The sequence below is a fragment of the Salvelinus sp. IW2-2015 genome, linkage group LG2 (genome assembly GCF_002910315.2).
Source record: "Salvelinus sp. IW2-2015 linkage group LG2, ASM291031v2, whole genome shotgun sequence".
Taxonomy (NCBI): Eukaryota; Metazoa; Chordata; class Actinopteri; order Salmoniformes; family Salmonidae; genus Salvelinus; species Salvelinus sp. IW2-2015.
This window is the reverse complement of record NC_036839.1, coordinates 42,203,119-42,231,018: the sequence shown is the minus strand read 5'-3', so window position 1 is coordinate 42,231,018 and position 27,900 is coordinate 42,203,119. Positions and strand designations below refer to the sequence as shown.

Genomic DNA, 27,900 nt, shown 5'->3' with positions numbered 1-27,900 from the left:
CTTCCACAAGCTTACCACAATAGGTTGGGTGAATTCTGGCCCATTCCTCCTGACAAAGCTGGTGTAACTGAGTCAGGTTTGTAGGCCTCCTTGCTCACACACGCTTTTTCAGTTCTGCCCAAAAATGTCTATAGGATTGAGGGTCAGGGCTTTGTGATGGCATCTCCAATACCTTGACTTTGTTGTACTTAAGCCATTTTGCCACAACTTTGGAAGTATGCTTGGGGTCAATGTCCATTTGGAAGACTCAATTGCGACCAAGCTTTAACTTCCTGACTGATGTCTTGAGATGTTTCTTCAATATATCCACATAATTTTCCTGCCTCATGATGCCATCTATTTTGTGAAGCGCACAAGTCCCTCCTGCAGCAAAGCACCCGCACAACATGATGCTGCCACCCCCGTGCTTCACGGTTGGGATGGTGTTCTTTGGCTTGCAAGCATCCCCCTTTTTCCTCCAAACATAACGATGGTCATTATGGCCACACAGTTCTATTTTTGTTTCATCAGACCAGGGGACATTTCTCCAAAAAGTACAATCTTTGTCCCCATGTGCAGTTGCAAACTGTAGTCTGGCTTTTATATGGCGGTTTTGGAGCAGAGGCTTCTTGCTTGCTGAGCGGCCTTTCAGGTTATGTCGATATACTACTAATTTTACTGTGGATATAGATACTTTTGTACCCGTAGTACGTTCATCTCTAGAAGGAACGCGTCTCCTTCCTGTGCATTACGACGGCTGCGTGGTCCCATGGTGTTTATACTTGTGTACTATTGTTTGTACAGATGAACGTTGTACCTTCAGGCGTTTGGAAATTGCTCCCAAGGATGAACCAGACATGTGAAGGTCTACCATTTTTTTTCTGAGTTCTTGGCTGATTTCCCCATGATGTGAAGCAAAGAGGCACAGAGTTTTAAGGTAGACCTTGAAATACATCCACAGGTACCCCACCAATTAGCGTATCAACCTAAGTGTATATAAACTTCCGACTTGAACTGTATTTCCACACTATGAGGTTGGAATAATACTGTGAAAATTATAATGCCCTTTTAGTGTAAAAACTGTTTGAAAAGACTGCATAAAATTTCATCCTGTTTTGGTGGGATGGAGTTTTGGCCTTCCATGGTATCACCATCATATGTTAAATTAGTTAACTGACACATAAAAAAAAAGAGAGTTCCAAACCTCTCTGCCAATAACAGCTCATTTCCTGTTTCCCCCTCCCCACTCAGACCACTCCCAGAAAGTCCTAGCAAAATGCTCTCTGCTAATCAGCTATTTGCTTATTTTTGACCATTTTAATTGAACAAAAAAACAAGAATCACCATAAGGTAGTTAATTGTTACTTTACAGTGCATTCAAACACACTCTTACAGCACTGTGGGATAAAAACGCTTTCCCTTTTCCACAAAACTCTACCAAGTAAGAGTATTATGTCATAAGTTAAAAGGTTATAACTGAGTCAAAAAGACAAGCCATCAACAGCTAGAGTGTGTGACTGCATCTGTCTAGTCCAGTGCCAATATCCGTTTCCCACCTTTTCCTTGTGAGTTGTCTGTTTTAAACAAGATATCAGAAATGCTTGCTGCATTACTGCCTATAAATGCCTACTACTCTACCATTCCATTTTGTTTATGTGGCTTCACAGTTTATAGTCTGAACTTGGTTTGAACTCCTCTTCTTATGAAGACAGGATCTATACCTTGTGTTGAAGATCAGGACTAAGATACACAAGATCTACAGTACATTCAAATCACTATTTCAGCAGAATCATATCAGACAACCCAACTCAAAGCAAGAACTTTTCCTCCCTAAGACTGCCTGAAAAAAATACCATTCTAGTATCCAGAGGCACAGAAAATACCAAGTGCTAGCCTACAGTGTATCTAACGGCAACCACCAAGGGAATATAGGAGAGCAGGTTACAATACCCTCTCCCTGTGGATGTTTTCTTACTCTACTGTTGGGCTGTGTATGCCTGGACTGACTCTGTGATGTCCCTCATTATGATTGACAGAAGCTGTTTACTATGTTTAATGGCTTCCTGGGCTGGTGAGTCAACCTCTCTTGGGATAACCTTATCCCCAGTCTTAGCACAGAGTCGCAACCTTCCCCACTGCTATTAACCCTCTGCAGTGTGACTGTGCAAGCATCAGGGTCAGGTATGTTTGAGGTCACAGTTACGGTGATATATAGCCGTCTGGAGAATCAGACCGTCTGAGCAATCCTTATTCTCACAGGCAGTTGCTCAGGTTTAAAATTCCCCGGGAGCGTGTATGTAGCGTAACCTATAGCCGGGAGAGTTAGAGGGAATGGATTGTTCCTGAGGGACGACAAAGACCATAATATTATGCAGTTTACTAGGGCAGGGAACAGCCAGGGACCTCACAATACGATATTATCACGCTACTAAGACGCCAATAAGATATGTATTGCGAGTCTCACGATTCTATATGTATTGTAATTCAATACTGTGATTTTATTGCATTTCGTTGTTCCTAACATAGGCTATAGCTCACTATATATCTTCTGCAGAGGGACAAGAGAGAGAGAGCATGAGAAAACGAGTTTTGATCAGTCATGGAAATAAAAGTGCTGAAAAATTGCACTCTATTTAATACAAAGATGGAGAATAAGCGCTGAAGGACAAATAGTGGATGTATAGTGCAGGTACAGCCAACTACCGCAACAATAACATGATATGAGACAACATATTGTCAATGAATAATATCCCGATATGTAACTATCGATGTTTTTTCTCCCTTCACTACAGTTTGCAGTACGCTCAGTTGACCGAAAACATCGGAGGACAAGCTGATGCTCGGAGCAGTTACAGTAGTGTATAAACACTATCAGGTCTGATCATAAAAGCAAATAGGACATAAAAGAATGCAAATTGACACCTGATGCCATGGCTAAACAGTTTCCAATCAGTGTACACCACACAATAAGAGTGCTATTAATTGGGAGCAATGATGCGCAAAGATATTAAGGACAATGTTTGAAAAAAAATATATAAAAAAAAACGGCAATCAATTTAATTATTCAACAATAACATTCCAGAATGTATGTATTTTGTATTACTACAACACATCGAACACTTCTAATTAAATCAAGGCTGGGATAATTAGAATTAAAGGCAGTCAGTTCAGATAAACTTAAATTCCAATTCAATTATTTTAAAAATTGCTTATATTTCCAATGAATTATCAATAAACTGAGTAGAAGCTATTTATATGTTTTTAAAATAAAATCACTTCCTGAAAAAAAAATTGACCCCGGTCCTTAAGCAAATGATTCACTAAATGTGGCAGAAATTAATTCACGAGATTTATCATTCGTCATTTGCTCAGAAAAACTTGCCGCCAGTTGCGCAATTCTACTTCACTGACTCAAACAGTTGGAATGTGTTGGAAAACAGAAATTACCTACTTTGAACCCAGGGTTCTCTCAAATCCAAAAAGCAATCCGCAAATAAAAAAAATCCCAAAAGTTGATGTCCCTTTAAAAGCCTCTCTAGTGGCCGCAAATCTGAGCCATACGCATTCAAAAAAAAGCAAGCCAGTTTTTGACATGGGATGAAAACACGCACTGCAGTCCCCTAACATAATGCCGCTCGGAAAACAACAGCGCTTCATTGTTTCTTCACTCGCGTTCACCCGCTCTGGAATTTTGCTTACTAAGCGCAAAACACATTAGACATAGCAAAAACTCTTTATTAATTTACCCCGACATTCCACAGTTGAATCAGCCTAAACCAAGCACAGCGCTGCTCCCCGAGCTCTCTCTCTCTCTTGCTCCTCTCTCTCATTCAATCAGACACAGGAAAATTCCAGCTCCCTTACCAACAGCAAAAGAGACAAACAAACAGACCAACCGATGCTTTACCCCGTTGCCAAGAGAAAGTAAAATAAGAGAATGGCTTTCGAGTGGTATTACACAAACACGCAAAGATGACCAGGCAGCAGCACCAAAATAAAAGCGACTTACTTGCTTTGAAACCGGGTGGAATAGTGAGAAGAAGGAAGTTCCAGCAGAGCCTAATAGTTTTCAGCTGTGGGCCAGATGGTGATACATTCAGGATTGTGGTAGAGGAGATGGGTTTGCAAAACTCCAACAAGGGCTTTTTTACAGAAACACGATACCTGGATTTCAGAGTCAAAATTCCTCCACCCACAATTCATGCAAAAGTTGTTTTTCTGCACATTTCTCTGGGAGGACATAAAAAAGAAAATGGCTTTCTACACAAAGAGGAAACATACAGACATTACCTTCAAAAATCTACTTTCCAAAGGTTTCAGTCTAAACTGTCAATCTTGTTTCACTTTTGGAGAGACATGGCAATACATTGAGCTTTTAGATATTCAAATCACAATGTAACTTAATGTGCCTTTAAAGAAGCCCTGAATCGATAAAAGAGCATGAGAAAATGCTTTGAGAATTGGGGAACCCAATATGCTGTGAAAAAGCATTTTAACTGCAGCTGCAAGAAATACATAAGCATTGGAACAGTGGATCCTAGCTGCTTGAATTGTGTTATACCTTAGTGAAATTCGACACCTCCATGTCTTATTCAATGATTGGAGATGAACTGCTCAGGACAGCTTTAAGCGAGGGGCATCAGGCAGGTAAACACACGGGTGACATTGTTTTGTAATTTATTGTTGTTTATGACAGGTCCAGTGTAATTTGACATTAGAGCCCTTTTTCAATCAAAGCTGGTAAGCAGGTTTCCTGGGATTCTTGTACTGCGAGTTCGAAACAAAACAAAAAAACTGCATGTTAATTCAAACAAAATTAATTCATTAAGACATTTCACTGTAGGGAACAAAATGTTGGATTTGACCCCGGAATCCTTTGTATAGGTTTTGATTGAATACACGCCCGGTGTGATGCCATGTTTGTTTTGGCTGGGAGTTCCCGGACATCTGCTTCTGAGTACCATTTAAAACAGGGAGGGCCCGGCTATCAGAACTGAGGTTCTGTTCACACGTTGTTTTCCTAATGCTTCGCTCTAGTCTGCTCTCTATCATTTTATGTTTCAGTCTTCTATGGACAGCTGGGGTGAGGTAGGGTGTTAAAGTTTGTGCAGACATTTGCTAGCTCTCAAAGTGGAGGCCCTTCCACACGTGGCCATGTGAAAGATCAAATATGAAGAGAATTTCCATTACAAGCTACGCTGTCACCAATGCAACTTATCTGTTAAGTTAGAGGAACCTTTTATTGTCTCTATACTTATTTCTGATTATGAACTGGGTGGCTCGAGCTCTGAATGCTGAATGGTATATGGCCAATATACCATGGCTAAGGTCTGTATCCAGGCACTGCGCGTTCAATCGTGCCTAAGAACAGCCCTTAGCCGTGGTATATTGGCCACATAACACCCCCTCAGACCTTAATTGTATCAGGGACATTTTTTATTTAGCCTTTATTTTACTAGGCAAGTCAGTTAAGAACAAATTCTTATTTACAATGACAGTTTACCCCGGTCAAACCCTAACCACGCTGGGCCAATTGTGCGCCGCCCTATGGGACTCCCAATAATGGCCGGTTGTGATACAGCCTGGAATTGAACCATGGTCTGCAGTGACGCCTCTAGCACTGAGATGCAGTGTCTTAGACCGCTGCGCCACTCAGGAGCCTCTAAAACATGTATCAATTAGGGCCGTGACAAAACCACTAGCGCAATATTTTTTCCATGGCTAAATGAAGCAGACCAAACTCTTTGGTCCTTTAAACACCTGCTGTATGTACAGTAGTGTGTCCTATAGCTTGGAAAATAAATACATATGACTTTGGATGACATTCCTTTCCAACATTAGGACTGTTTTCCTAAACAAGTTAATACTGCTAAAGGCTAAATATAAATAAGTAGGACCACTACAGTATATGATTGACACTTGTCACACTTCTAATCCAACTTCCACGTTTAAAATATTACATCTACTGTGGGTAATTCATGCCATGGCTGCTCTTTTCTCAATGAGGCACCGTGGGAAACATTAAATCTACTTCATTTCTATCAGATTGATATCAATCTCCAGGATTGATATTCCCAAGACATAAAAGTTATCTTAAGAGGTAATATCAGTGTTCTTGGGCAATTAGCATTTTTTAAATTATTATTATGGAAATAGAGTAAATCAAGAATTACAACAACAACTAAGTCAATCTTATTATTTTATTACGTATCTGATTTATTCATGATGAGTAAAAAGTGCTCCACCCCACACAATAGTATTATGAATAGTCAGTTGCTAACAGACATTCCTCCAAGTTTATTAACATTCCTTCCACAAAGACATATCAAACCAAAATCAATATGTGACCAAATTGAACCACATAACATCTCAATATGTCACACGCACTGGCAGTTCTTGCTGATTCTACAAGGAAATTATCAGAAACAATAATGGATTTTAGTGTCGAGTAAAATGTTAAAACAGAGTGGCCTCTTGCAGGATATGTTAATCAGTAATTGAAGGACTTACTGGTAACACACAGTCTTTCGTTCTAGATAGTTTGAAAAGTCTATGTTGAAGAGTGTGCGTTGTGTGACTTAAAAAAAAAATCAACAATATTAACTTTTATGAAGACTGAAAATGTCAGCTGAGTCTTATTCTAGAGTGCAAACAAAGTTTTGGTTATGAGAGGCCAGTTGTCAGGAACCCCGTTGGTACATCCATCAGTGATCATATGTTGCATGGCCATCCCACTGGGCACAGACGTCAGTTAAAAGTCTAGTTTTGATTTACATTTGGTTGAGTTGTCAACTAATTTAATTCAACATAAAAAAAAGATTTAAAAAACATGTCATTAGATTAAAGGTTAAAAGTTGGGTAAAAAAATTTAAAAAGACTAAATGCCCTTACGTTGATGACTTATTGCAAATTCAAAAAGTTTTCCACGTTGATTCAACATCATCATATTGATTTTTTGGGTTGAAATGGAAACATTGATTCATGTCATTGGATTTAGGTTACAAATTATGGTGATTCAACCAATTTTTGCCCAGCGGGATGACATCTGCATGTACTACAATAAAACACACTCACCATCAGGTTACACTTTGGTTTACCAAAGACATGGAAGCTATTTTGAGAATTGTACAACACTCTACTACACCAACAAAGCAAACAAACATGTTTTTTTCTTCTCCACGTGAAGTGACCAGGAGCATTTGGGCTTTGATTTTATTTTCCACCCACAGTAAGTCTTCCACTTAAGTCAACAAAGCCAGAACGTTCCTGAAAACTGCAAGCACAACTTTGGGGTAAGGCGTCTGCTGTTTGTACTTGAGGGCAGAAGCATGTGTTTTCAACCCTTGGAACACTGCAGGGTATGGAGCTTGGTGTTAGGTCTTCATGTCCCTGTCACAAACTACAGAACAACAAGCCAAAAAAGGAAATCTCACTTATAGTCTTGCTGTCTTTCTAACTATAGTTATATTTGGATTCAGGCTATGGTTCTTACATGGCGCAAACAAAATGAAAGTGAAATTATTTGGAGGGGGAAAATGTTTGACAGCTGAACCAACAGCAACGAACCGCCCTTGCTGTCTCTGCCTGGCCGGTTCCCCTCTCTCCACTGGGATTCTCTGCCCCTAACCCTATTACAGGGGCTGAGTCACTGGCTTACTGGTGCTCTTTAATGCCGTCCCTAGGAGGGGTGCGTCACTTGAGTGGGTTGAGTTACTGACGTGATCTTCCTGTCTGGGTTGGCGCCCCCCCTTGGTTTGTGCTGTGGTGGAGATCTTTGTGGGCTATACTCGGCCTTGTCTCAGGATTGTAAGTTGGTGGTTGAAGGTATCCCTCTAGTGGTGTGGGGGCTGTGCTTTGGCAGAGTGGGGTGGGTTATATCCTTCCTGTTTGGCCCTGTCCGGGGTATCTCGGATGGGCCACAGTGTCTCCTGACCCCTCCTGTCTCAGCCTCCAGTATTTATGCTGCAGTAGTTTATGTGTCGGGGGGCTAGGGTCGTTGGTTATACCTGGAGTACTTCTCCTATCTTATCCAGTGTCCTGTGTGAATTTAAGTATGCTCTCTCTAATTCTCTCGTTTCTCTTTCTTTCTCTCTCTCGGAGAACCTGAGCCCTAGGACCATACGTCCGGCAAACCGGCATGATGACTCCTTGCTGTCCCAGTCCACCTGGCTTGCTGCTGTTCCAGTTTCAACTGTTCTGCCTGCTGTTATGGAACCCTCTGTTCAACTCTTAATGATCGGCTATGAAAAGCCACTGACTTTTATTACTGATTATTATTTGACCATGCTTGTCATTTATGAACATTTTGAAAATCTTGGCTCTCTCTAATCTCTCCTTCCCTCTTTCTTTCTCTCTCTCGAGGACCGGAGCCCTAGGACCATACGTCAGGACTACCGGGCATGATGACTCCTTGCTGTCCCCAGTCCGCCTGGCCCTGCTGCTATTCCAGTTTAACTGTTCTGCCTGCGGTTATGGACCCCTACCTGTCCCAGACCTGCTGTTTTCAATTCTTAATGATCGGCTATGAAAAGCCAACTGACATTTATTCCTGATTATTATTTGACCATGCTTGTCATTTAAGAACATTTTGAAAATCTTGGCTCTCTCTATTCTCTCCTTCTCTCTCTCTTTCTCTCTCTCGGAGGACCTGAGCCCTGGGACCGTGCGTCGGGGCTGCCGGGCGTGATGGCTCCTTGCTGTCCCCAGTCCACTGGTCTTGCTGCTATTCCAGTTTCAGCTGTTCTGCCTGCGGTTATGGAACCGCCACCTGTCCCGGACCTGCTATTTTCAACTCTTGATGATCGGCTATGAAAAGCCAACTGAAAATTATTCATGATTATTATTTGACCATGCTTGTCACTTATGAACATTTTGAACATCTTGGCATAGTTCTGTTATAATCTCCACCCAGCACAGCCAGAAGAGGACTGGCCACCCCTCATAGCCTGGTTCCTCTCTAGGTTTCTTCCTAGGTTTTGGCCTTTCTAGGGAGTTTTTCCTAGCCACCGTGCTTCTACACCTGCATTGTTTGCTGTTTGGGGTTTTAGGCTGGGTGTCTGTACAGCACTTCGAGATATTAGCTGATGTACGAAGGGCTATATAAAATAAACTTGATTTGATTTGGTTAAATTATAAAAAATGAATTGAAAATCAAACTTTATAGACAATGATATTGTGCATACAGACAAGCTGTGTCTCAATGATGTATTGGTGGTCCTGCAAAAATCAAATATCTGCCTTCTTCGTAACACAAACCAAGACATACAGTCCTCTGCACATGTCATATGGTTGCTCAAATCATGTTTCAGATGGAAACTAGAAAAACACTACTTTATCCAACGGTCAATACCCACTGGCAACAGATGTCAGTTCAATGTCTAGTTTTGATTTACATTTGGTTGAGTTGTCCACTAACGTGAATTCAATATGAAATCAACCAAATATCCCACCTTGTCATTGGATTTAGGTTACAAATGATGGTGACTTTAAAAAAAATCCAAATCAGTTTTCCACGTTGGTTCAACGTCATCACATATCATGTTTTGGTTGAAATGACGTGGAAACAATGTTGATTCAACCTGTTTTTTGCCCTGTGAGCAGGGATTCGGGCTGTCTCTCCCTTCAACAATAAAACTTGACATCCAATCAGAAGGAGTCATCCACTTCCCAGGGCCAAAAAGCTGTGCAAGGTTATGCATGCTGATCCTGCAGCATATCACCAAGCAGTCCTGAATGCTCTCATCAACAACTGCTTCCCCTTGCATCCAACACGTCATATAGGTAGAGACACAACCACCATCTGCTGAGACTGTCTTATCTTAATCAATACACAGCTGTTGTGTCCAAAGCTTTAGGCTAACCCACCACTTCCAGAAGAGTGAAATTGAATGTAAAGCCTACAAATAGTATGTTCACTGAATAGTAGTGCCCATTACATGAAGTTGAGGAAGCAGAGGGGTTAACTATTTCTTGATGGAATAATGTGTCTAGCTGGTTGCTCTGTCATGGAATGTAATGAGAGAGGAATGGGGGAACAGTACACACTGTGAGGAGGAAACCTAATTGGCAATTAGCAGGAGTTTAGGAGTTTAACCCTGGACTGGAGGTGAGCATTTACATCTCTCGCAGTGTTTATTATAATGGGTTTGATCAACCCTTTGTCCCTAGTTGGGGACGGAACTTCCGTAGTCTAAAATGTGTAGTTGTGTATGCATGTGGTATTACACATTTAGAAAAACAAAAGGATTATCTCATCAGAAATGATGTAAATCGGTTTCAACTGAAATCAGAGAGACACAGGGATGTCACTCTAACAGTATAACTATTGCTCCCAAACTACTTAAATCAGGGTTAGATCTTTTCCACAGAGAGCCATCGTGGCTGCAGGCCTTTGTTTCCAACCCAAAAGTTACGCCCCTGATTGGCTAACAAAGAATAAGAATAAGTTGTTTAGTAGTGTCAAAAGTTTGCCCAACGGGAATCTTATAAAGTTATAAGATATTCCTTGAAAATGACTGATGTCTTCAGGGTATGTCAAGAGTTTCAAGGCTTTCAAAAGGTCACGGCAGTATATCCTCTTGGAATCGTACCTCATATTTCTTTCAGAGGTCATATCTGCCACCACTCACGATAAAAGTTTGAAAAGTTTCTTAGATGAGTGCAGAGGAGTGGCAGAATAAAGTAATTTGAATGGCGGATGACAGATGTTCTGCTGCTGACTGAGGTGATGTCACAATCTAGAAGTGAGTGGTGCACATTATACTGTAAATCATGTATAATTAATCATGTATTTCTATGGCTATAAATCCCTTGCACTACACTGTTAGTATCAGCGTTAGTTAAAAGTGCTGTCATGTTTTGACTTTTCCTTTACAAAAATAAATGTAATGTGGTGCGTGCTGGTGGCAGGGAAGTCAGCCGCAGGAGAACGAACTTGGTATAAACAGAGTATTTAATGAAAGCTCACAAACTCCAACGGCCTGAGGAGAGACACTTGGAACGAGGGATTAATACGGTAATCGGGGGGAAGCTGTAACCTATAACATACTTCGTTCACTCTCCTCAGGACTTTAAATGGCCCCACAAACCACAGACCCAGCTTCTGACAGGGCAGGCGGAGGGGCAGGTTTCGGGTCGAGAGCCAGACCCGGTCCCCCGGTGCGAACACCGGGGTCTCACTGCGGTGACGGTCTGCGCCAACTTTCTGAAGGTGGACATGTGCGGCGTCCAATGTTCCTTTCGCGCGCCAGAACCAGTCATCCACCGCAGGAGCCTCGGTCTGACTCTGATGCCAAGGAGCAAGAACCGGCTGATACCCTAATACACACTGGAAGGGAGAGAGGTTATTGGAGGAGTGGCGGAGCGAGTTTTGGGCCATCTCTGCCCAGGGCACGAACGCTGCCTACTCCCCCAGCCGGTCATGGCAATAAGACCTCAGAAACCTACCCACATCCTAGTTAACTCTCTCCACCTGCCTGTTACTCTCGGGGTGAAAACCTGAGGTAAGGCTGACCGAGACCCCCAGACGTTCCATGAACGCCCTCCAGACCCTCGATGTGAACTGGGGACCCCGATTAGACACTATATCCTCAGGCACCCCGTAGTGCCGGAAGACGTGAGTAAACAGGGCCTCCGCAGTATGTAGGGCCGTAGGGAGACCGGGCAAAGGGAGAAGACGACAGGACTTAGAAAAACGATCCACAACGACCAAGATCGTGGTGTTACCCTGTGAAGGTGGAAGATCGGTTATGAAATCCACCGACGGGCCGTTGTGGAACGGGTAAGGGTTGTTACCTCTGGGCAGGTGACTAGGAGCCTTACACTGGGCGCACACCGAGCAGGAGGACACATAAACCCTCACGTCCTTAGTACCACCAGTACTTCGCACTAAGACAGCGCACCGTCCCGACCGATCCCAGGATGACCAGAGGAGGGTGACGTGTGTGCCCAATAGATCAGCCAGTCGCAGACAGAACGTACAGACGCCCAGCTGGACACTGGAGGGGAGCGGGCCCTGCACGTGACGCCCGCTCAATGTCCGCGTCCAGCTCCCACACTACCAGCGCCACCAGGCAAGAGGCGGGGAGTATGGGAGTGGGATCCATGGGCCGCTCCTCTGTGTCATACAGCCGGGACAATGCGTCTGCCTTAAAACCTGTTACGGCTAGACGTTCCGCTAGGGGAACCCCTCGACAATATCCGGTGAAATGGCAGAGTGCGAAATTCCCCAAAAATTATTAGAAATATTTAACTTTCATACATTCACAAGTGCAATACACCAAATTAAATCTTAACTTCTTGTTAATCTAGCCACCGTGTCAGATTTCAAAAACGCTTTACGGCGAAAGCACACCATGTGATTATGTTAGGTCAGCACCTAGTCACCAAAAACATACAGCCATTTTCCAGCCAAAGAGAGGAGTCACAAAAAGCAGAAATAGAGATAAAATGAATCACTAACCTTTGATGATCTTCATCAGATGGCACTCATAGGACTTCATGTTACACAATACATGTATCTTTTGTTCGATAAAGTTCATATTTATATCCAAAAATCTCAGTTTACATTGGCGCGTTATGTTCAGTAATGTTTTGCCTCCAAAACATCCGGTAATTTTGCAGAGAGCCACATCAATTTACAGAAATAATCATCATAAACGTTGATGAAAGATACAAGTGTTATACATAGGATTAAAGATAAACTTATCCTTAATGCAACCGCTGTGTCAGATTTAAAAAAATCTTTACGGCGAAAGCACACCATGCGATAATCTGAGTACAGCGCTCAGCCACCAAAACAAGCCATACAGATACACGCCATGTTGTGGAGTCAACAAAAGTCAGAAACAGCGTTATAAATATTCACTTACCTTTGATGATCTTCATTGGAATGCACTCCCAGGAATCCCAGTTCCACAATACATTTTTGTTTTGTTCGATAAAGTGCATCTTTATGTCCAAATACCTCCTTTTTGTTCGCGTGTTTAGTTCACTAATCAAAATGCACAAAGCGCGGGCACTAAGTCCGGACGAAAAGTCAAAAAAGTTCCATTGAAGTTCGTAGGAACATGTCAAACGATGTATATAATCAATCTTTAGGATGTTTTTATCATAAATCTTCAATAATATTCCAACCGGACAATTCCGTCATTAGAAAGGAAAGGGAACGGAGCTCGCACGATAAACAACTCATAGCTTTCAGCTGAGCCACTTACTGTGAGTGATCTTATTCCCTCCCCTTTCACAATAGAAGCATGAAACAACTTTCTAAAGACTGTTGACATCTAGTGGAAGCCTTAGGAAGTGCAATCTGACCCCATTTACACTGTATATTGGATAGGCTGTATATTGGACTTGAAAAACTACAAACCTCAGATTTCCCACTTCCTGGTTGGATTTTTCTCAGGTTTTCGCCTGCCATATGAGTTCTGTTATAGTCACAGACATCAACAGTTTTAGAAACTTGAGAGTGTTTTCTATCCAAATCTACTAATAATATGCATATCCTAGTTTCTGGGCCTGAGTAGCAAGCAGTTTACTCTGGGTACACTTTTCATCCGGACGTGAAAATACTGCCCCTTAGCCCAAAGAGGTTAACGTTCTGGGAGCCTGGTCTGTAGGAAAGAATAAACACAAAATGGGTGAAAAACATGGCCCACCTTGCCTGGCGAGGGTTCAGTCTCCTCGCTGCCCAGATGTTCTCCAGATTGCGGTGGTCAGTCCAGATGAGAAAAGGGTGTCTAGCCCCCTCAAGCCAATGTCTCCACGCCTTCAAGGCTTTGACATCAGCCAACAACTCCCGGTCCCCCACATCATAGTTTCGCTCCGCCGGGCTGAGCTTCTTCAAGAAGAAGGTACAGGGGCGGAGCTTCGGTGGCGTCCCTGAGCGTTGAGAGAGCACAGCTCCTATCCCAGCCTCGGATGCATTCACCTCCAATATGAACGCCAAAGAGGGATCCGGATGGGCCAACACAGGAGCCGAGGTAAACAGAGCCCTCAGGTGCCTAAAAGCCCTGTCCGTCCCAGCTGACCACTGCAAGCGAAATGGGGCCCCCTTCAGCAGTGAGGTAATGGGAGTTGCTACCTGACCATAACCCCGGATAAACCTCCGGTAGTAGTTGGCAAACCCTAAAAATCGCTGCACCTCCTTTACCGTGGTGGGAGTTGGCCAATTACGCACGGCTGCAATGTGGTCACTCTCCATCTCCACCCCTGACGTGGAAATGCGATACCCTAGGATGGAGACGGACTGTTGGAAGAACAGGCATTTCTCAGCCTTGACATACGGGTCATGCTCCAACAGGCGACCAAGCACTCTGCGCACCAGGGACACATGCTCGGCGCGTGTAGCGAACTATTTCAAAATGTCATCAATATACACCAACTCACCCTGCCCGTGCAGGTCCCTGAAAATCTCATCTACAAAAAGCTTGGAAGACTGATGGCGCATTCATCAACCCGTACGGCATGATGAGGTACTCATAGTGCCCTGAGGTGGTACTGAAAGCCGTCTTCCACTTGTCCCCCTCTCGGATACACACCAGCTTGAAGTGCTCCTGAGATCTAGTTTGGTGAGGAAGCGCGCCCCGTCCATTGACTCTATCGCTGTGCGTATGAGCGGTAGCGGGTAACTATACCTCACCGTGATCTGATTTAGACCCCGGTAGTCAATACATGGACGCAGACATCCCTCCTTCTTCTTCACAAAAAATAAACCTGAGGAGACAAGTGAAGTGGAAGACTGAATGTACCCCTGACGCAGGGATTCGGAGACATATGTTTCCATAGCCTTCGTCTCCGCCTGTGAGAGGGGATACACGTGACTCCTGGGAAGTGCAGCGTCTACCAGGAGATCTATCGCACAGTCGTCCCGTCGATGAGGTGGTAATTGAGTCGCCTTCTTTTTAGAGAAGGCGAGAGCCAAATCGGCATATTCAGGGGGAATGCGCACGGTGGAGACCTGGTCTGGACTCGCCACCGTAGTAGCACCAACGGAAACCCCTAAACATCTACCTGAGCACTCTACAAATACCTGAGCACTCTCTTGGCCTCTGTGGCCAAGAAACAGTGGGGTTATGACAAGCTAACCAGGGTAGGCCCAGCACCACGGGAAACGCAGGAGAGTCAATAAGGAAGAGACGAATTCTCTCCGTATGACCCCCTTGCGTCACCATGCCCAAAGGAGCTCTCCCTAATCAACCCTGACCCTAATGGTCGACATTCTAAGGTGTGACCAGGGAAAGGAACATCCACTGGAAAAATGGGGATCCCTAAACTATGGGCTAAAGTTCTATCAATGAAATTCCCAGCCGCTCCTGAATCGACGAGCGCCTTATGCTGGTAATGCGGGGAAAACTCAGGAAAAGTGACAGATACAAACATATGTGCAACAGAGGTCTCTGGGTGAGGATGGTGCCAGCTCACCTGGGGTGAGGCCAGAGCGCCCTGCCTGCTGCCTCGATTCCCAGAGGAACCCACCCGGCACCGACCGGCAGTGTGACCTCTGCGGCCACAGATAGTGCACGAGCGGGAACCCCCTCCGGTCTCCCTGCGCACTGCCCCTCCCTGCTCCATGGGTATCGGAGAGGGGGTGCGGGAGGATGGAACCATCAGACCCCGATCTGAACGTCCGCGAGTAGCTAGCAGGTGGTCCAGCCGGATGGACAGGTCTATTACCTGAGAAATAGTCTGTTTACCTTGGGAACGTTATTTAAAAAAAATAAAAAATCTGACCCCTAGTGTCAAGAAGTTAATGAAAGCTCACAAATTCCAAAATCAACGTATACAAAATAAAGAAAAGTGGGTAAATAAAACCCGTCACACACCATAACAGACATAGCACCTATACATACAACGAACAATCACCGACAAAGACATGAGGTAAAACAGAGGGTTAAATACACAACATGTAATGATGGGATTGAAACCAGGTGTGATGTGAGACAAGACAAAACCAATGGAAAATGAAAAGAGGATCAGCGATGGCTAGAAGGTCGGTGACGTCGATCGCCGAACACCGCCCGAACAAGGAGAAGCCCCAACTTCGGCGGAAGTCGTGACAATAAATCATAGCTGAGTTTATCAACATATGACTCATACCTTAAAAGAAGTGGAAACGTGTGCAATGTGCTTCTCACATCACAAGATGACTCTGACTTCTACCAATCGTTACTATACTGCCATGCACAGTGTGATCTGAATAGCCTTCCTTCAATTAAATAAGTCAAATCTATCCCCCAAAAATCATCAAGTAACAAATTCAATGTGGGACAGAGAAATGTTAAAGTCATGAGTCTACAGTTGATACAAAGGACAAGACAACAACCACACAAGCAGAGAGACTGACTAATCGGGAGTAGTGAAGAGTTCATGCTAGCTGTTCTTGTTGACTTCCAGTCATTGCGCTAATGCTAGTTAGTATTGGCTAGCAAAACTAACTTCAACATCCTTTAAAAACTGCACGCACAGACATAAAAATTATATCCGTGAGTTCGTCTGACTGGGTAAGTAGAGAAAAAGGCCTGAATGTGCAAAATGTTGCACTATGCTTTTAATATACCAACACTTATTAGGCTATTGATATCCAGGAAGAGCAGTTCTCCCGATACAGTGTTAATAGGGGGAAGATTGAGTCACTTTACAAAAAATACATGCAATTCAAAAATAGATTGAGAAAATGTTTGGAGTCTCACTCTCCACGGGGTCTCTTGAATCTTGGGGAGTGGAAACAGCTGACAAAGCACACCATTTCTGGAAAGGCATGTCAAAATCTCTGAAATATTTAGATAAAATTATCAAATCTGTCAAGGGTCATCGTCTGGGAGCCCTGATAAATGTAACGCTTCCCTTGTATCTTGACTCCGATCCATCACAGTAACCACAATGTCTATAGTGTCAATGACAAATAATTAAATAAAAATGTATCCTTCCACCTACACAGACAAGCATCTTGGCATGCATTCAACAAGGTCAGATATTCTGCAGAGTAATTCAGCTAACAATTCATTGACATTGACACTTTCTAGCCTGTTAGTTGTTGCTGACATAGTGATACACTCCAAGCTCAATTCACATTCTATCAAGTTTCCAACATACATAGGACCACTGGGTTCAAACTGTGGGACACATTGCCATAGGACCACTGGGTTCAAACTGTGGGACACACTGCCATAGGACCACTGGGTTCAAACTGTGGGACACACTGCCATCGGACCACTGGGTTCAAACTGTGGGACACACTGCCATAGGACCACTGGGTTCAAACTTTGGGACACATTGCATTTGCCACTACAGTAATTGCAAACCATTGAGGTTTCTCTAAGTGGCTGTAAAGTTTCTGCACAATTACCTTGACTTTGCATGACAGGGGAATTTAATTTACACTAATAATGATTAAAATATTGTATCTGAAAATTCAAGTTGTGAAAATCACTTTTCTAATTACATGTCACTACCACTTTCTCCCCAATGCTTAAATAATGCATTTAACATTAGAATATTATACATTTACATGTTTATATGTTCTACGTTGTAGTTTTATAATGATAGTGCATATATTGCAGCTGTTTTGGATGCATTCAAGCATTTCAAGCTATTGTAAAGAAGTTGACCCACTTTCAATGTGTCAAAGTAGTATCTGTGCTGTGAAGCACCTAAATAAAATCTGGTCCAAACAATTATCTTCAGAAGTCACATAATTAGTTAAATAAAGCCCACCTGTGTGCAATCTAAGTGTCACATGGTCTGTCACATGATCTCAGTATATATTCACCTGTTCTGAAAGTGGCCTGAGTCTGCAACACCACTAAGCAAGGGGCACCACCAAGCAAGCGGCACCATGAAGACCAAGGAGATCTCCAAAGAGGTCAGGGACAAAGTTGTGGAGAAGTACAGATCAGGGTTGGGTTATAAAAGAATCTCAGAAACTTTGAACATCCCACAGAGCACCATTAAATCCATTATTAAAACATGGAAAGACTATGGCATCACAACAAACCTGCCAAGAGAGGGCCACCCACCAAGACTCACATACCTGGCAAGGAGGGCATTAATCAGAGGCAACAAAGAGACCAAAGATAACCCTGGAGGAGCTGCAAAGGTCCACAGCGGAGATTGGAGTATCTGTCCATAGGACCACTTTAAGCCATACACTCCACGAAGCTGGGCTTTACCGGAAGAGTGGCCAGAAAAAAGCCATTGCTTATAGAGAAAAATAAGAAGACAAGTTTGGTGTTCGCCAAAAGGCATGTGGCAGACTCCCCAAACATATGGAAGAAGGTACTCTGGTTAGATTAGACTAACATTTATTTTTTGGGCCATCAAGGAAAATACTTTGTCTGGCGCAAACCCAACACCTCTCATCACCCTGAGAACACCATCCCCAGTGAAGCATGGTGGGGGCAGCATCATGCTGTGGGGATGTTTTTCATCGGCAGGGACTGGGAAACTGATCAAAATTGAAGGAATGATGGATGGCACTAAATACAGGGAAATTCTTAAGGGAAACCTGTTTCAGTCTTCCAGAGATTTGAGACTGGGACGGAGGTTCACCTTCCAGCAGGACAATGACCATTTACATTACATTTAAGTCATTTAGCAGACGCTCTTATCCAGAGCGACTTACAAATTGGTGCATTCACCTTATGATATCTAGTGGAACAACCACTTTACAATAGTGCATCTAACTCTTTTGTAAGGGGGAGGGGGGGGTTGACAGGGATTACTTTATCCTATCCTAGGTTTTCCTTAAAGAGGTGGGGGTTCAGGTGTCTCCGGAAGGTGGTGATTGACTCGCTGACCTTGGCGTCGGTAGGGATTTTGTTCCACCATTGGGGTGCCAGAGCAGCGAACTAGTTTTGACTGGGCTGAGGCGGGAACTGTACTTCCTCAGAGGTAGGGAGGCGAGCAGGGCCCGACGGTGGATGAAGCAGTGCCCTTGTTTGGGTGTAGGGCCTGATCAGAGCTGAAGGTACGGAGGTGCCCGTTCCCCTCACAGCTCCGTAGGGCAAGCACCATGGTCTTGTAGCGAATGCGAGCTTCCACTGGAAGCAGTGGAGACAGCGGAGGAGCGGCGGTGACGTGAGAGAACTTTTGGGAAGGTTGAACACCAGACGGGCTGCGGCGTTTCTGATGAGTTGTAGGGGTTTAATAGCACAGGCAGGGAGCCCAGCCAACAGCGAGTTGCGTAATCCAGACGGGAGATGACAAGTGCCTGGATTAGACCTGCGCCGCTTCCTGTGTGAGGCAGGGTCGTACTCTGCGAATGTTGTAGAGCATGAACCTACAGGAACGGGTCCACCGCCTTGATGTGAGTTTGAGAACGACAGGTGTTGGTCCAGGAGCACGCCAAGGTTCTTAGCACTCTGGGAGGAGGACACAATGGAGTTGTCAACCGTGATGGCGAGATCATGGACACGGGCAGTCCTTCCCCGGGAGGAAGAGCCAGCATACCCTATAGCATTACTGCTAAAGAACACTTGAGTGGTTTAAGGGGAAACATTTAAATGTCTTGGAATGGCCTAGTCAAAGCCTAGACCTCAATCCAATTGAGAATCTGGGTAGATGACTTAAAATATTGCTGTACACCAGCAGAACCCATCCAACCTGAAGGAGCTGGGAGCAGTTTTGCCTTGAAGAATGGGCTAATATCCCAGTGGCTAGATGTGCCAAGCTTATGGAGACATACCCCAAGACACTTTCAGCTGTAATTGCGGCAAAAGGTGGCTCTACAATGTATTGGCTTTGGAGGAGGTCGAATAGTTATGCACTCTTAAGTTTTCATTTTTTGTCTTCTTGTTCATTTCACATATAAAAATATTTTGCATCTTCAAAGTGGTAGGCATGTTATGTAAATCAAATGATACAAACCCCAAAATATATTTTAATTCCAGGTTGTAATGCAACAAAATAGGAAAGATGCCAAGGGGTATACTCTCAAGCCACTGTAATTAGATGCTTTGTAAGATGATCAAACCTTCATTATAAAACAACTTCTTTCTATTCACATATGCAAAATGTGGCGCCCTTCTTTGCTGCTGAAGCTGGACAGTATTCTTGAGCAAATTTAAAATATTAATTCAATGACTATTTGAAGAGAAAAGGTTTTCAAGATAGTCCTGCATTTTTTTTTGCGATGAATAATGTAGCTGAACGCCAAATTTCTTCTTCATACATTGTTTGGACCAAATCTGTGGAAGTTGGCACTAAACAGACAGAACATTTTGGTTTTCTCGTGTAGTGACATCATCGTGCTTGATAGGGTTTTGGGGAAGTGGGGGCGATTTTCGCAAGAGCCATCACACACCCACACACACAGCTCGAAAAAAACTAATCCAACTTGCTCCCTTGGTTTACTATGTTCTTAGAAAACCCAGTACCCCCTCCATGCACACACACACCACACACTACACACACACACACACACACAACACACACACACACACACACACACCACACACACACACACACACACACACACACACAACACACACACACACACACACACACACACACACACACCACACACACACACACCACACACACACACACACACACACACACACACACACACACACACCTGAACCCATTCATGTGCTCCACATAGTGCAACTTTTGATTTCAGTCCAGTGCCCATCTTCACTTTAACCATTCTCCCCACAGAGACAAACATATTTGCATAAGGGGGTGTAGAAATTGCTAAGATATATTTGTGATGTTGGCCTGTAGCCTATTGCTTCTCCATGGGACATAGATGAGAGAGACAGTTCCATATAGGATGAAATACAAAACCAACTTAACCTATTTGAGAGCCTTTTATTAAGCACATTAGCATTGCAGATTTGCTGGTGTAGTCATTGTAAATCCGATTACCCGCTGCTGATGCATTACATGGATCTCTGAATCTGTGGGAGCACCGCAGGCAGGCAAGCAAGCAGAAGAGGTGTTGTTCAGCATATCCTAGTAGTAAACGAATGGACATGAGGGCTACCCTGGGATCACTTAACATAAATGAGAGCATTGGGGATAGAGATGCCTAGGTTCTGAGACCTTTGGTTGGCTTGTGTCATTATTACGGAGCCTTAGCGATGGCCGGAGACCTTGGCTGAATATCAGACCGAAAACGTTGAGCACTCGATATGTGCATTCACGACTGAATCAAGTCAATCTCAAAAGCTAGTTGTCGAGTTATCGAGGGCTCCACTGCAACCTTCGGAAGCCTTTTTATCGAGCGGGCATCCTGTGCCGACTGTATCCCCTCGCAACAACAATAGTCACTACTACGTCCTTCTCAAAAACAAATTCTACTTTTTCCACATTTTGTTACGTTAGACTTATTGTAAAATTTAATAAATACATTTCCTCAGCAATCTACACACAATACTCCATAACGACAAAGCGAATACAAATTTTGACATTTTTGCAAATGTATTAAAAATAAAAAACAGAAATATCTCACTTACATAAGTATTCAGAAACTTTGCTATTAGACTCAAAATTGAGCTCAGGTGCATCCTGTTTCCATTGATCATCCTTGAGAAGTTTTTACAACTTGATTGGAGTCCACCTGTGGTAAATTCAATTGATTGGACATGTTTTGGAAAGGCACACATAAGGTCCCACAGTTGACAGTGCATGACAGAGAAAAAAACAAGCAATGAGGTAGAAGGAATTGTCTGTAGAGCTCTGAGACAGGAATGTGTCGAGGCACAGATCTGGGGAAGGGTACCAAAACATGTCTGCAGCATTGAAGGTCCAAAAGAACACAGTGTCCTCCATCATTCTTAAATGGAAGAAGTTTGGAACCGCCAAGACTCTTCTAGGAGCTGGCCGCCCGGCTAAACTGAGCAATCGGGGGAGAAGAGCATTGGTCAGGGAGGTTCCCAAGAACCTGATGGTCACTATGACAGAGCTCTAGAGTTCCTCTGTGGAGATGGAAGGACATTCCAGAAGGACAACCATTTCTGCAGCACTCCACCAATCAGGCCTTTATGGTAGAGTGGCCAGACGGAAGCCACTCCTCAGTAAAAGGCACATGACAGCCAACTTGAAGTTTGCCAAAAGACACCTAAAGACTCTCAGACCATGAGAAACAAGATTCTCTGGTCTGATAAAACCAAGATTGAACTCTTTGGCCTGAATGCCAAGTGTCACGTCTGGAGGAAACCTGGCACCATGCCTACAGTGAGGCATGGTGGTGGCAGCATTATGCTGTGGGGATGTTTTTCAGCAGCAGGGACAGGGAGATTGTCAGGATCGAGGAAATTTTGAACGGAGCAAAGTACAGAGAGATCCTTGATGAAAACCTGCTCCAGAGCGCTCAGGACCTCAGACTGGGGCGAAGGTTCACCTTCCAACAGGACAACGACCCTAAGCATACAGCCAAGACAACGCAGGAGTAGCTTTGGGACAAGTCTCTGAATGTCTTTGGTTGGCCCAGCCAGAGCCCGGGAATTGAACCTGATCAAATATCTCTGGAGAGATCTGAAAATAGCTGTGCAGCAACGCTCCCCATTCAACCTGACAGAGCTTGAGAGGATTTGCAGAGAAAAATGGGAGAAACTTCCCAAATACAGGTGTGCCAAGCTTGTAGCGTCATACCCAACAAGACTCAATGCTGTAATCACTGCAAAACGTACTTCAACAAAGTAATGAGTAAAGGGTCTGAATACTTATGCAAATGTACTTTAAAAAAACATATATATTTGCAAACATTTCTAAAAACCTGTTTTAATACATTTGAGAATAAGCCTGTAATGTAACAAAATGTGGAAAAAGTCAAGGAGTCTGAATACTTTCCAAAGGCACTGTATCACAATTAACACGTTTTAATGTAGCAGCAACTGCCCTTTTTGCCCAGAGTCAGTGGAGTAGTATCGAGTCATCTACACTGTGCATTCAGATGACCCAAAGATACAGATTTGAACGTAGTGATTGGTGCTTTGGAAACAATCTGAATTACGGACTGACTGCTGGGAACAGGTCTACAACTTCATCAGCAAGCTGTCAAATTATCATAAATAAGTGACAAGCTAAAGGTCCAGGAATTGTGACTGTCCTCAGCTAAACACCTTGCCTCGTGCATGACAATACATTTCCTCAGTGCACATGATGCATAATACAGTGCCTTGCAAAAGTTTTCACTTCCTTGGTGTTTTTCCTATTTTGTTGCATTACAACCTGCATTTTAAATGGATTTTTATTTCATGTAATGGACATACACAAAACAGTCCAAATTGGTGAAGTGAAATGAAAAAAATGACTTGTTTCAAAAGATTATGCAAAATAAAAAACTGAAAAGTGGTGCATGCATATTTATTCACCCCCTTTGCTATGAAGCCCCTAAATAAGATCTGGTGCAACCAATTACATCCAGAAGTCACATAACAAAATGCTATGTCTGGCGCAAACCCAACACCTCATCACCCCGAGAACACCATTCCCACAGTGAAGCATGGTGGTGGCAGCATCATGCTGTGGGGATGTTTTTCATCGTCAGGGACTGGGAAACTGATCAAAATTGAAGGAATGATGAATGGTGCTAAATACAGGGAAATTCTTGAGGGGAACCTGTTTCAGTCTTCCAGAGATTTGAGACTGGGACGGAGGTTCACCTTCCAGCAGGACAATGACCCTGAGCATACTGCTAAAGCAACACTGGAGTGGTTTAAGGTGAAACATTTAAATGTCTTGGAATGCCCTAGTCAAAGCCTAGACCTCAATCCAACTGAGAATCTGTGGTATGACATAAATATTGCTGTACACCAGCGGAACCCATCCAACTTGAAGGATCTGGGGCAGTATTGCCTTGAAGAATGGGCAAAAATCCCAGTGGCTAGATGTGCCAAGCTTATAGAGACATACCCCAAGAGACTTGCAGCTGTAATTGCTGCAAAAGGTGGTTCTACAAAGTATTGCCTTTGGGGGGTGAATAGCTAGCTATGCACGCTCAAGTTTTCCGTTTGTCTTATTTGTGTCACAATAAAAAATATTTTGCATCTTAAAGTGGTAGGCATGTTGTGTATATCAAATGATACAAAACCTCCAAAAATCAATTTAAATTCCAGGTTGTAAGGCAACAAAATAGGAAAAATGCCAAGAGGGGTGAGTTCTTTCGCTGGCCTCTTCCTTTTACATTGAAATTGCCTGAGGATTATTTTTATTTTTATTTTTCCGTTATTTTACCAGGTAAGTTGACTGAGAACACGTTCTCATTTGCAGCAACGACCTGGGGAATAGTTACAGGGGAGAGGAGGGGGATGAATGAGCCAATTGTAAACTGGGGATTATTAGGTGACCGTGATGGTTGAGGGCCAGATTGGGAATTTAGCCAGGACACCGGGGTTAACACCCCTACTCTTACGATAAGTGCCATGGGATCTTTAATGACCTCAGAGAGTCAGGACACCCGTTTAAACGTCCCATCCGAAAGACGGCACCCTACACAGAGCAGTGTCCCCAATCACTGCCCTGGGGCATTGGGATCTTTGTTTAGACCAGAGGGAAAGAGTGCCTCCTACTGGCCCTCCAACACCACTTTCCAGCAGCACCTGGTCTCCATCCAGGGACTGACCAGGACCAACCCTGCTTAGCTTCAGAAGCAAGCCAGCAACATTAGAAATGTGCGTTTCACCAGCAGTGAGACTGCTGCTTTCACTGGTGGCGCCACGCTCATAAAATCTCAGAGAAGGATTCCAACGACCCGTTTATTGCCAAAATCTACTTCAATAATTTAGCTCTAATCTTCGCCACTGTTTCTGCATGATAAGATTTTTTTTTTTTGTTAGATGCAATAGCTGTCCAAGTCATTTAGAATAGCCCATATTTTACTTTCGGAGACTGTTTTAAATGTGTTGAATTCTCTGTGAAGCCAGAGGCTGGACTGTGAAACTGTATCCCAAGTTGGAACATCATTTAGGAAAAAAATAGGGACACAGGTCAAAGCATACTGTGTAAGAGGCTTAATCAACTGTCATTAAAATGTCACTTATTTGTGGATATGGGCTACTGGGCTAAAAGGACATGACAGGAATACACAGTCACTGTCATATACTGAGATCACTTTATGGTATAAATGGCAGTGTTTGCCCCCCGAAAGAACTGTTGAAGAATTTAAATATGCTGTTGTCGTATCACAAACACGGAGCACATAATGAGCTTTGGGACTCCTGGGGTGAGTTAGATTTGAAGACAGGCTGTAATCAATAGTCTCTAGGACAGCTCCAGAGTATGTAAGATAACAGATAAGATGACTTACCAATACTTTTGACTGTGAACGACCAGGATTCTCTGTTGGGCCTCACTCATCTAATGGCCTAAGAATTCTCATAAGTGCTGTCTTCTCATGAGTACTGTGTCTTCTGTGTGTGGTGTGGGGGGGGGGGGGGGAAGAAGAAGAAAGGTTGTTAGTCTTACAGCATTGAGGCTTTAGGTAAAACTGAATGGATTATTATTCAAAGAATTGATTCTGTACCATCAACCACCAGAATATAGCCACACAAAAGAACGACAGTTTGAGTCGATTGTCCAGCTGAAACCTCCAGATTACAGTAATGTTTACATAGCCCCGTGTCAAATACCTCAGCAAAAAACCAGACAGGCATACCTACATACACTACCCCAAAATAGCCAGTCAGAAAAAGTCAGTGACACTCAGGCAAATGCCTACCAGACCATATTGAAAGTAAAATATGTTGCATAATAGTATATATATTATATATATTACAGACTGAGAGGAATAGACCTTCCATTCCATAGTTGGATGGAATTCTCCACAAAAACAAAAGGATGTGTTTAAAACAAACTCCTAATCTTTCTCTGGCTAGAGAAAAAATGTATCACATGGACTTTCTGAGTGTCTCTGTTTAGATTCCAATGTTATTCAAGTGAGACGCATCAGTACAGTAGATGATTCTTTGAATGTTCTTTTGTTCGCAACTCCTGTCTCTTGCAATCCGAGTCAAGAAAACATTTTTTTAATTTTATTTATTTATTTCACCTTTATTTAACCAGGTAGGCTAGTTGAGAACAAGTTCTCATTTGCAACTGCGACCTGGCCAAGATAAAGCATAGCAGTGTGAACAGACAACACAGAGTTACACATGGAGTAAACAATAAACAAGTCAATAACATGGTAGAAAAAAAAGAGAATCTATATACAATGTGTGCAAAAGGCATGAGGTAGGCAAAAAATCGAATAATTACAATTTAGCAGATTAACACTGGAGTGATAAATCATCAGATGATCATGTGCAAGAAGAGATACTGGTGTGCAAAAGAGCAGAAAAGTAAATAAATAAAAAGTATGGGGGGTGAGGTAGGTAAATTGGGTGGGTAGTTTACAGATGGACTATGTACAGCTGCAGCGATCGGTTAGCTGCTCGATAGCAGATTTTTAAAGTTGTTGAGGGAGATAAAAGTCTCCAACTTCAGAGATTTTTGCAATTCGTTCCAGTCGCAGGCAGCAGAGAACTGGAAGGAAAGGCGTCCAAATGAGGTTTTGGCTTTAGGGATGATCAGTGAGATACATGATCAGTGAGATACACCTGCTGGAGCGCGTGCTGCGGGTGGGTGTAGCCATCGTGACCAGTGAACTGAGATAAGGCGGCACTTTACCTAGCATAGCCTTGTAGATGACCTGGAGCCAGTGGGTCTGACGACGAACATGTAGCGAGGGCCAGCCGACTAGGGCATACAGGTCGCAGTGGGTGGGTCGTATAAGGTGCTTAGTAACAAAACGAATGGCACTTTGATAAACTGCATCCAGTTTGCTGAGTAGAGTATTGGAAGCTATTTTGTAGATGACATCGCCGAAGTCGAGGATCGGTAGGATAGTCAGTTTTACTAGGGTAAGTTTGGCGGCGTGAGTGAAGGAGGCTTTGTTGCGGAATAGAAAGCCGATTCTTGATTTGATTTTGGATTGGAGATGTTTGATATGAGTCTGGAAGGAGAGTTTGCAGTCTAGCCAGACACCTAGGTACTTATAGATGTCACATATTCTAGGTCGGAACCGTCCAGGGTGGTGATGCTAGTCGGGCGTGCGGGTGCAGGCAGCGAACGGTTGAAAAGCATGCATTTGGTTTTACTAGCGTTTAAGAGCAGTTGGAGGCCACGGAAGGAGTTTGTATGGCATTGAAGCTCGTTTGGAGGTTAGATAGCACAGTGTCCAAGGAAGGCCGGAAGTATATAGAATGGTGTCGTCTGCGTAGAGGTGGATCAGGAATCGCCCGCAGCAAGAGCAACATCATTGATGTATCCAGAGAAAAGAGTCGGCCCGAGAATTGAACCCTGTGGTACCCCCATAGAGACTGCCAGAGGACCGGACAACATGCCCTCCGATTTGACACACTGAACTCTGTCTGCAAAGTAGTTGGTGAACCAGGCAAGGCAGTCAAACCGAGGTCAAACCGAGGCTACTGAGTCTGCCGATAAGAATATGGTGATTGAAGAGTCGAAAGCCTTGGCCAGGTCGATGAAGACGGCTGCACAGTATTTCTTTTATCGATGGCGGTTATGATATCGTTTAGTACCTTGAGCGTGGCTGAGGTGCACCCGTGACGGCTCGGAAACCGATTGCACAGCGGAGAAGGTACGGTGGGATTCGAGATGGTCAGTGATCTGTTTGTTGACTTGGCTTTCGAAGACCTTAGATAGGCAGGGCAGGATGGATATAGGTCTGTAACAGTTTGGGTCCAGGGTGTCTCCCCTTTGAAGAGGGGGAGACCGGCGCAGCTTTCCAATCCTTGGGGATCTCGATGATACGAAGGAGAGGTTGAATCAAAGGTGGTAATAGGGGGTCGGACAATGGGCGGCGGACAGTTTCAGAAATAGGGGGTCCAGATTGTCAAGCCCAGCTGATTTGTATGGGTCCAGGTTTTCCAGCTCTTTCGAACATCTGCTATCTGGATTTGGGTAAAGGAGAAGCTG

The 27,900-nt window shown here is 43.7% G+C and overlaps 1 long non-coding RNA gene across 1 annotated transcript in view; it reads right to left on the bottom strand.

Moving 5' to 3' along the window:
- The window catches only part of LOC111980283 (uncharacterized), a 143,395-nt gene that overhangs the window by 17,541 nt on the left and 97,954 nt on the right, over positions 1-27,900 (bottom strand). The window contains exon 2 of the long non-coding RNA XR_002879421.2: positions 25,232-25,334. This is a non-coding gene — a long non-coding RNA (uncharacterized lncRNA). The remainder of the gene's footprint in view (positions 1-25,231; positions 25,335-27,900) is intronic.